Source organism: Peromyscus eremicus, chromosome 12, assembly GCF_949786415.1.
Source record: "Peromyscus eremicus chromosome 12, PerEre_H2_v1, whole genome shotgun sequence".
In the NCBI taxonomy this organism is placed as follows: domain Eukaryota; kingdom Metazoa; phylum Chordata; class Mammalia; order Rodentia; family Cricetidae; genus Peromyscus; species Peromyscus eremicus.
In genome coordinates this window covers 56,160,601-56,170,743 of record NC_081428.1, presented here as the reverse complement: position 1 = coordinate 56,170,743, position 10,143 = coordinate 56,160,601, and the positions used below count along the sequence as shown (strand labels likewise).

At 46.0% G+C, this 10,143-nt stretch overlaps 1 pseudogene; it reads right to left on the bottom strand.

The window, feature by feature from the left end:
• Positions 1-9,020: 9,020 nt before the first annotated feature.
• LOC131922724 (small ribosomal subunit protein eS27-like) lies at positions 9,021-9,437 on the bottom strand (annotated as a pseudogene).
• Positions 9,438-10,143: the final 706 nt, after the last annotated feature.

The window sequence follows — 10,143 nt, the reverse complement described above, 5'->3', positions numbered from 1 at the left end:
TGGCCCATACCTCCCCCTTTTCCCTCTCTTCCCTTTCTGGTACCTGTTGGTTAGGTAAGACCTTGTACAGAGACAGAATGGATGGCAGACTGTTGGTTAGGGAGGACCTTCAGGACAGGGGCAGAGTGGACTGCAGACTGTTGGTTAGGGAGGACCTTCAGGACAGAGGCAGAGTGGACTGCAGACGGTTGGTTAGGGAGGACCTTCAGGACGGGGCAGAGTGGACTGCAGACTGTTGGTTAGGGAGGACCTTCAGGACGGGGCAGAGTGGACTGCAGACTGTTGGTTAGGGAGGACCTTCAGGACAGGACAGAGTGGACTGCAGACGGTTGGTTAGGGAGGACCTTCAGGACAGGGGCAGAGTGGACTGCAGACGGTTGGTTAGGGAGGACCTTCAGGACAGGGGCAGAGTGGATGGCAGACTGTTGGTTAGGGAGGACCTTCAGGACAGAGTGGACTGCAGACTGTTGGTTAGGGAGGACCTTCAGGACAGAGTGGACTGCAGACGGTTGGTTAGGGAGGACCTTCAGGACAGGGGCAGAGTGGACTGCAGACGGTTGGTTAGGGAGGACCTTCAGGACAGGGGCAGAGTGGACTGCAGACTGTTGGTTAGGGAGGACCTTCAGGACAGGGGCAGAGTGGACTGCAGACTGTTGGTTAGGGAGGACCTTCAGGACAGAGTGGACTGCAGACTGTTGGTTAGGGAGGACCTTCAGGACAGGGGCAGAGTGGTTGGCAGAAGGCATCTTCCTTTACACTTATCTAGAGGAAAATATTTTTGATATTTTGCCACTAGTCTAAGGGGTGCTGCATTTTTTTTTTTAACTTAAGAAAAAAAAAATGAAACAAAAGCAGGGTCTCACAGTGTTTTCAACTAGCAACCTTCCTGTATCTGCCCCTGAGCGGTGCTTTCACAGACATGTACCGATGTACTGTGGCTTTTCTTTTTCAGATGAAAGTTCTCTATATTCCTATTTCTTTAAAACATGAATGACTGTTGATCATATCAAATGGTTTTCCTTGTCTTTTGTTGCTGTTGTTTTGTTTTGAGGATTTCATGTAGCCCAGGCTGGACTGAAACTTGCCGTGTACACAAGGATGGCCTTGAACTCCTGGTCCTCCTGCCTCCACTTCCCAAATGCTGAGATTACAGGCATGTGGCACCACACCAGGCTTCTCCGTTTATTGAGATTATTTTTCTCCTTTGTCCTGCTAACACCGTAAACTCTACAAGTAGGATACATATTTTTTAAAGCCAAAAAAAAAAAAAAAAACCAAAGAACAAAACCTCCTTGCATTCTTAGAATGAATCTGTCTTATTCCTAGAATGAACCCAGCTTTATGATATTTTCATGTATTTCTGGATTTAGTTTGAGAACATGTTGTCAGGTTTGAGTATCAGAATCACACTTTATAACACAAATTGGGATCTCTCCTCTCCTCACCCTTTCCTTTTCTCCTTCTGTCCATTCTCTGGAAGAGATATTTAAATCAAAGCATCATTTTTAGTCACACCCACCCCCCTCCCCCTTTGCTCACTCTGTCTTCCTTCCTCTTTGCTAATTTGTTCCTGCCCCAAACCTTGGGGACCTTCTGTCAGACTGTCAGTTCTGTCCCCAGACTATATCCCACCCTCCTCCACGGTCAGCACTAACACGGAGCCAGTGTCACTCCAGAATTAGACTCCCTGTAGCGTAACACAGTAATGTCCCTCCTCACCACAATCTATTCCACCCACAGCACAAGGCTCATTTGGATGTGTGGGAGTCTGAATGCCTTTCACCATGGTGTGCAAGAGTCCAATGAAACCACCAAGCTAGACCACTCCGTGGGTAGAAAGAAAAGGAAGGTTTATTGTGGGTCAAACTGCCAAGGCTGTGGACAGGGGCAGAGAGATGTAGAATGGTGGAAAAGCAAACAGATTTTACATGACAGTCAGCAGGGTGGCAATCTTTGAGCTGAGATTGTCCAGATTAGCCAGGAACTAGGTATCCCTTGTTCAAGGTAGTTGGCCTTTGGGGGCAGATTAAGGAATTAAGGGAGATCACTGGTAAACAGAAGCATGCCATGCGAGATCCGATTTTCTGGTAAACAGAAACCCGACTTTAGGCTCTGTTTACCCAATAACAATCCTTGTGTTTACCCAGCCAAAGTCCTTCTGTTGAGGACATTGTCACCAGCACTACCATTTTGGGGATCCCGATTTGGACCTAACAACCATGAGGAAAATAAATAAACATGTAAGAGCTCATCATTCTCCAGCTTAAAATTTCAAATGATTCTCTATTCCACTTAAATAAAATCTGAACCTCTTACTGTATGACATTGGCATAAGGCTTATTCACTGAGGGGCATCTGTCTGTCTTGCTGCGGTTCAGTGAGTCAATTGATTTTGATCATTGGGTGCTGTCATCTTCAGGAAGAAACCCATTTTCTTTCCTCTGCTTTGAACTGGGAGCACTCACCATCATTCATTGATTAGACTTGGTCACACTGACCCACTTAACATCAGCTTTGGCTTTTGTCTTAGTTAGGGTTTCTATCGCTGTGAAGAGACACTATGACCACGGCAATGCTTATAAAGGAAAACATTTAACTGGGGCTGGCTTACAGTTTCCAAGGTTTAGTCCATTGTCGTCATGGTGAGAAGCATGGCAGCATGTAGGCAGACCTGGTGCTGGAGAAGGAGCTGAGAGTTCTATACCTTGATCCGTAAGCAGCAGAAGGAGACTATGTGCCATGCATGGGCATGGCTTGAGCATATGAGACCTCAAAGCCCACCACCCCCACAGTGACACACTTCTTCCAACAAGGCCACACCTATTCCAACAAGGCCACACCTCCTTATAGTGCCACTCCCTATGAGCCAAACATTCCAATACATGAGTCTACGGGGCCATACCTATTCAAACCACCACAGCTTTGTTGATCAAAGGGGCAGGCAGAGACTATGGAGAAGCAAATGGATTGCCAGGCAATCAATTTCTACTCTTCAGTCTTCCCTGTCTGTCTTCCCCTCCTCCACCCCCCTCCCCCTATCCCCATCCACACTCCAGCATGTGCTCATCTCCAGCCCTGGTGTTCCAGCCACACCAACCTTGCATTTCGGATCTTTGCAGTTGTGTGCTTGTCTAGATGTTTCCACTCACACCTTCTCTTGGCTAGTGTCTTCTCATCTGAGCCTCACAGCAGACGTCACTAGCCTGGCGAAGAGGCCCGTCCTATCTCCACACCATCCTGTGTCCTCCTACCCCACGTAAATGTCAGGAGTCCTGTTTTCTCTCCTCTCCCCCTCTAGGGTTTCAGTTTTATGCTTGATAGAACTTAGGTGCCCCATACAGCTCTGGTGTTGTTTCTGATTTTTTTTCTTCTAAAATAAGATTGTGTATGTATTGTGTCTCTTTCATATACATTTGATGATAAAAAAAAAAAAAAGGCCCCTGTTAATCTTCAGAGGTTCTTATCAACTCTTGATGACCTTCTCTGTGTTCTCGACACACTGGCTTGCCTACACAAAGCCCAGGGCTGGAAGGATGAGTGAGGATGTCGGCCAGTGTTTCACTTCCAGATGGCACTGTGTCCATACACAGAGCTGTCTTTCCCTTCAGAAATTTACCTAGAAGCTGTGAGACTTCACTTTTGGTATACTCCTCCAACATGATCCTTCCCCAGACTGCCTCTTCTACCCAGAGTACAGTTTACCACTGTCACATGTTTTCACTTCGGACGGGGAAGCCCAGGACACACTCACTCCACAAATCTGATTCACACAGCCTAGAAACCGAATCTTTGCTCAGACGCCGGAAGCAGCCCTCTGCTGGCCCACTGCCTGAATCCTATTCACTACTCAAGATCCCTCCTTTCCCACTCAACCCTGCCATGCACCCACTCTGTCATCCTTCTCTGTGGGGCCCCTGGACCACCTCCCTCAGCTCATTTCTCTCCAGGTTCCCTCTCAGGCCCTTGAGAGCTAGGAGGTTTCTTGTCATTGTTGTGGTTGGGGCATATCACAGGGTCTCAGGCTTGGCACTCGGCTGGCAGTTGTTAGCCATCTATTCACCTCTGGTGCTGTTATCGGAATGACATGCACATTCCTTTCAAGACGGGTAAGGTGAACACTTGGGATTTCTGGATTTCCAATGCCTTTTACAATTTTTTCAGTTTCTCTCTTCTATCCAAGTCAGGGCCCTTTCTCTGGCTCACCTTTTTTTTTTTTTTAAATTGTTTTTTTGAGACCGGGTCTCACTATGTAGCTCTGGTTTTTCCTGGAACTCACTCTGTAGACCAGGCTGACCTCGAACTCACAGAGATCCACCTGTCTCTGCCTCCTGAGTGCTGAGATTAAAGATGTGCACCACCATAACCAACTCTTTCCCTAGCTCTTTAAGAGCAGTGAGGAAGAAGGATTTTCTTTGTGGTTTCTTGAGACCCTGAGCGGTTGCTCAGGCCCGATTTCCCCACCTACTGCCCAGTGAAGCTCTCTCTTTACGTACCTTCTCTTAAGTGCCAAAGAGGAAAATATTAGTTGCTCTTAACCTTTATCCTTTTCAGTTTCTTCCCCTTTCCATGAATTTCCTTTCTCACAATCCAATTTCTCTTCACTTAACCACTTATATTTTTCCTGTTCCCCAAACATAGTTCCTAAATTATTTTAACATCTGACTTGGACACAAAAATGCACTTAAAAACTCACATTTACAGGGTGTCATTTTATCTAACCTAGTAAGCACGACTTTAATGTAATTTAGCATATATATACATATACATGTACATACACACACACACACACACACACACACATATATATATAGTCTTTGGTTTCCTTGTGTGTGGATGCATGATGCCAGCTCTGTCCAGGGACTCTGTTTGGGGTCCAGATATCAGAGATACTGTTAGCCTTGGAGACTTCAGGATCCAGGAAAGGGTCATGGAAACCTCTATGGTCAGAGCTCATTGTCCCCTTTCCTATTTCCTTTATATCCAACAATATTTCTATCTTTGCGTGAATCGTTTAGATCCACGGCCTGTACTCTGACCACATATTAAAGTACACGGAGAGACCAAAGAAGAGCACCATGGGGGATGATTGTTGCTAAGGCAGGCTGGTGGTATGTGAGCTGTAGACCTTTCCGATTTTTTTGTATATGGTTGGTTCTTAATAAGATGAATACATAAAAATGTTTTTATACATGGGCTTGTATGTGCACTGTAAAAATTAAAAAAAAAAAATACTGATAATAGGCTCTCTAGAAGACCAGGAAAGACAGACTTCTTGGGGGCACTGGACCTGGAATCTAGAAACACTACCTGGGGGTTCTTAGGATTGAGATGGGCGTGTGAAGACAGGAAGGTAACTGAACTGGAGATCCTGGCTCCTTGAGACTGTGAGCAACTAGCTCTCTCCACCTCCTCCTCCTCTTTATCTTCTTCTTAGTCCTTTGAGACAGAGCCTCATTCTGTAGCCCAGGCTGGACTCACCCTCACGGCAGTCCTCCTCTCTCTCAGTGTCTGGAACTAGGACAGGAGCCGCTCCCTGCACCGGACCTGGGACTATGGACTTCTGATGAAGTGCCAGATGGCTGCTCCTGGTCAAGCAGCACCGCTATAACCATCTACGCACCTCTCACATGATCTGAGCCACCACAACTGCAGTGAACTGTAAACAGCAGCGCTGGCCTGGGGAGCTCTGGCTAGGGCTCTCCTTCCAGGGTGAGCTTCGGGAGCGAGCGCTTCTCACCAAGTGGGTTGTGACCCCTCCCACAGCGGTTGCATCTCAGTACCCTGCATGTCAGATATTTACGTTATGATTCATAACAGTAGCAAAATCACTGTTATGAAGTAGCAACGCAATCATTTTATGGTTGGGGGTCAATACAACATGAGGAACTGTACTAAAGGGTAAGGGTTGAGAACCACTGTTCCAGAAGGAAAAGGTCTTCCTGTGTTACTCATACTTACGTTCTTACCATATGGGATATGACCAAACACTTGACATTACCAGGAAAATGTCTATTAAATCAAGTTTGTTAAAAAAATAAGTAGGGCCTATGATACGGCTCAGTATTATTACACTTGCTGCCAAGCCCGATGGACCTGAGTTCAACTCCTGGAACTCACGTGGTAGGAGAGACCCAAGTCCCAGAAGCTGTCCTTTGGCTTCTGCATATATGCCATGGCATGCTTCCCCCAAATAAATATGGGGTAATATGGGTGGGCATTGAGTTAGGATGTTCTGTCAACAGGAAACAAGGTTAAGAACATAGACCCAGATTTTAGCTCTCACTTACCTGGCTTTACATTATTATCTAGTTACTTTATTGTGGGGCATCTCAGCTTGCTCCAATGTAAAACTGCAGAACAAGCCTGGCGGTGGTGGCTCACGCCTTTAATCCCAGCACTCGGGAGGCAGAGCCAGGAGGATCTCTGTGAGTTCGAGGCCAGCCTGGGCTACCAAGTGAGTTCCAGGAAAAGGCGCAAAGCTACACAGAGAAACCCTGTCTCGAAAAACCAAAAAAAACCAACAACAAAAAAAAACAAAACTGCAGAACAAGCAAACTAGCTACAACCATAAAAACAAAACAAAACAAACATTTTGCACGAAATAATTGTGAGAATTTAATAAATCTATGTCTAGAACTGGAAAAGCCTTTAAAACTATACCTGACACATAGTGAGCATTCAAACTCAATACATTACAGTTTCTATCAAGAATATTAACAAAGACACTGTAGGGACACTGTAAGGACTTGCTGAATGAGTGAATACGCCTTCTGGTTTTGTGATCGCTCATCTCTGCTTGTATCCATTTCCCTGTACTTTCCAGATAAGAAACATGGCAGCCGGCAGGTTCTGGGTTGAACTTTGGGTGAGTGTCACAGAAAATAATTAGGAGCGGAGGGAACAAGTTCAGGAGCTCCAGGCCAGCTTGAGCCACACGAGTCTCTGTCTCAAAAAACAGATCAGCAAACAAAAAAAGGGAGCGAACTCATGCTTGGGCTGGCTTGACTTCTGAATCTCAGCCAGGAGCCTGAGGTGAACACTGTGGGAGTTTTCAAGTTGGAGTCACAAGAAAGAGGGGACATTCATAGTTGAGCCACCTTGACCCCGATGCTGCCAAGTGAGGGAATTCACCGATTGGGTTGCCCTTTCCAGGAGATTTTACCTAATTTTCCTTCTACGTCTCAATGCAACAGGGGTTAAGAATTGCTTTCAGGAAAAGGTAAATGAGAATCAAGAGAAAAGATTTGGCTGGGGAAGGTCCTGAAATCCAAGATTTTCTAAAGACCATCAGGAGAATTCCATGACAGTTCTGGAGCAGGAGAAAGGGCAGAGCTATCTGGCAGAGCCGAGCAGAATGGACCAGTGGTGGGAGGGCCGGGAGAAGAGAGCCTAGTACAGAGGTTGGTGCCCAAATCCAGGGCTCTCAGATAGCCTAGAGGGAAAGGAACAGATCCCAGACTTGAAGAAATCAAGAGCCATTGTGTGAGTGTGAATCAGGTACTGGGGCGGGGCTGGGGGAGAGAAATGACTTTTATTTTTAGTGCTGTTATGTTCTGAGTCAAAGATGACTCAGTCCTCAAGACTGGACAGCTGAATTATCATGGCGGCTGTTATCACAGGATAGGACAGACAGCTGAGCCAAGAGGCTGATGTAGCTTTGGATAGAATGAGTGGGCTGTTGTCAGGGTACCAACTGGACACATGAGGCAAGCTGCTATGCGGCTGTAGGATGTCTTTCCGTCTGCTGTGAATATATGTTGCTCCCATTGGTTAACAAATAAAGCTTCTTTGGCCCATGGCAGGGCAGAATGGAGCCAGGCGGGAAATCCAAGAAGGATAGAGAAGGAAGAAAGGCTGGGTCAGGGAGGAGCTGAGAGCCACCACCAGGAGAAGCAAGATGTGAGAGAACAGGTAACACCATGAAGCCATGTGGCAAAACGTAGATTGATAGAAATGGGTTGGATTAAGTTGTAAGAGCTAGTTAATAATGAACCTGAGCCATAGGCCATACAGTTTGTAATTTTTTTTTAAAGATTTATTTATTATGTATACAGAAGAGGGTGCTAGATCTCATTACAGATGGTTGTGAGCCACCATGTGGTTGCTGGGAATTGAACTCAGGACCTCTGGAAGAGCAGTCAGTGCTCTTAACCTCTGAGCCATCTCTCCAGCCCCAGTTTGTAATTTATATAAGCCTCTGAGTAATTTTTTTTTTTTCCGAGACAGGGTTTCTCTGTGTAGCTTTGCACCTTCCTGGAACTCGCTTTGGAGACCAGGCTGGCCTCGAACTCACAGAGATCCGCCTGCCTCTGCCTCCTGAATGCTGGGATTAAAGGCGTGGGCCACCCTAAGCGGCTGTGGGACCACCGGTGTGAGAGTTTCATCCGGACCACGGGATGAGGCAGGATTGGAGAAATTTCTGGCTACAGCTATGGCTCATAAACAGTGTGTGTGTGTGTGTGTGTGTGTGTGTGTGTGTCTTGAGAATCAGAGGAGACATCAAGTGCAAGGACGGGGTTTTCTTATCACCCCCAAACTCTTCACAAAGCAAAAGAAGCCTGTCTTTCTTGAGGTGGAGGTAGGGAGCTGCAGTGGTCATCCCATGGTCAGATGTATGCCCAAGGGTGAGATCAGGAGTATGTATGAGGCTGGGTAAGCAGTATATCACCTTCAGAATGCCAGGATAAGGTGATCTAGGGCTAGGTGAAGATTCGGTAGGTAGGGAAGATTTATATTCCAGCGTCATATCTTCTGCATGTCATATCTTCCAGGGATCTGAAATGTTAGACTGTAACACTGGCAAATTCTCAAGCAAGATCCATAAATGAAAACCATTCTGAAAAGACACCTATGGAAAGACAGCAACTGCTCCTCTCATCTTCTCTGAACCTTTGACTTTGCTGTCTTTAATTTGATTTGAGTTTTCCTTGTATTTCCAACGAATTATACTGTGGGTGGGAGACACAAAGAAAGAGAAAGCAGAGCCCCTGTTTTTGTTTTGTTTTGTTTTGTTTTTGTTTTTTGTCCATAATTAAAACTTTATTGAAAAACTGACACCAAAATAGGAGATCACTGTTGTATACTTTATAAAATCAAACACAGTTACGTTGTCTTGGTAGAGTCACTGAACTTGATAAGGCTTTCTGTGAAAAACACAAAACTCAGGAACTTGTATAGATGATTAGTGTTGCTTTCTTCTAAATGAGCAGCCTTCTGTGATCCTGGCTTTTCCTCCTGTGGGCTGGCACAACACTGCTGAACAACCTACGCGGAGAACCACTGTCTGAGCATGACTGAAAACTGTAGTCATCTTGTAGCAACCTGGACACTTCACATCCATGAAGTAAGAACTTGGGCTCTGAACCAGTCGTTGCTTCTTATGTTTTTTTCTTTTCCTCTTCCAAGGAAGGGTGTGATAGCTCTCTAGCCAGAGGCATGGTGACGGCTCCACCAGCACTGGTGCTCCAGATCTCAGAGGTGAGGTGCTCGCTAGCGAGCGCTCAGCTACAACTTCGAGCCCCTGTTTTTAAGAAGCTAAGTCTTAGCTATCACAGAAGCCTGACATACATGCAATAAGCCACTGAGGACCATCGTAAGGCACTGTAGACACCGACTCAAATGACCTGCGAGTCAGGTTTCCTGGAGGACACGGAACTAGAGGTGGACTCCAAATGACTGCTGGACCCCAAAGCAGGACTGCAGGCTCAGGAGCAGAGGCACGGAGCTGAAACTGGCCACAGGGTATTTTAGGGGACTATCACTTTTGGCACCCTGGGGAATATGGCAGATCATTTTGATCAGGCCAAGTGGCACTCAATTGAGTAGAGCTCTATGTACATAGTCATTCTGGTCTTAAACACTAGAAGCCAATTAAGCAGGAGCCATGTAACATGGTGGATAGAGCCCAGATTCTGAGGTCAACTGGCATTGGTATGAATCATGAGTTCACCCACCAATAGATGTAGTTGGGTTTTTTTTTTCTCTTTGGGGGCATGCCACCCAGCTCCCAAATAAGCACATGGAGACTTATTCTTACTTATGAATGCCCGGCCTTAGCTTGGCTTGTTTCTAGCTAGCTTTCTAACAAATTATCCCATTTCTCTTTACAGTTTGCCTCTGGGCTTTTTACCTTTCTTTATTCTA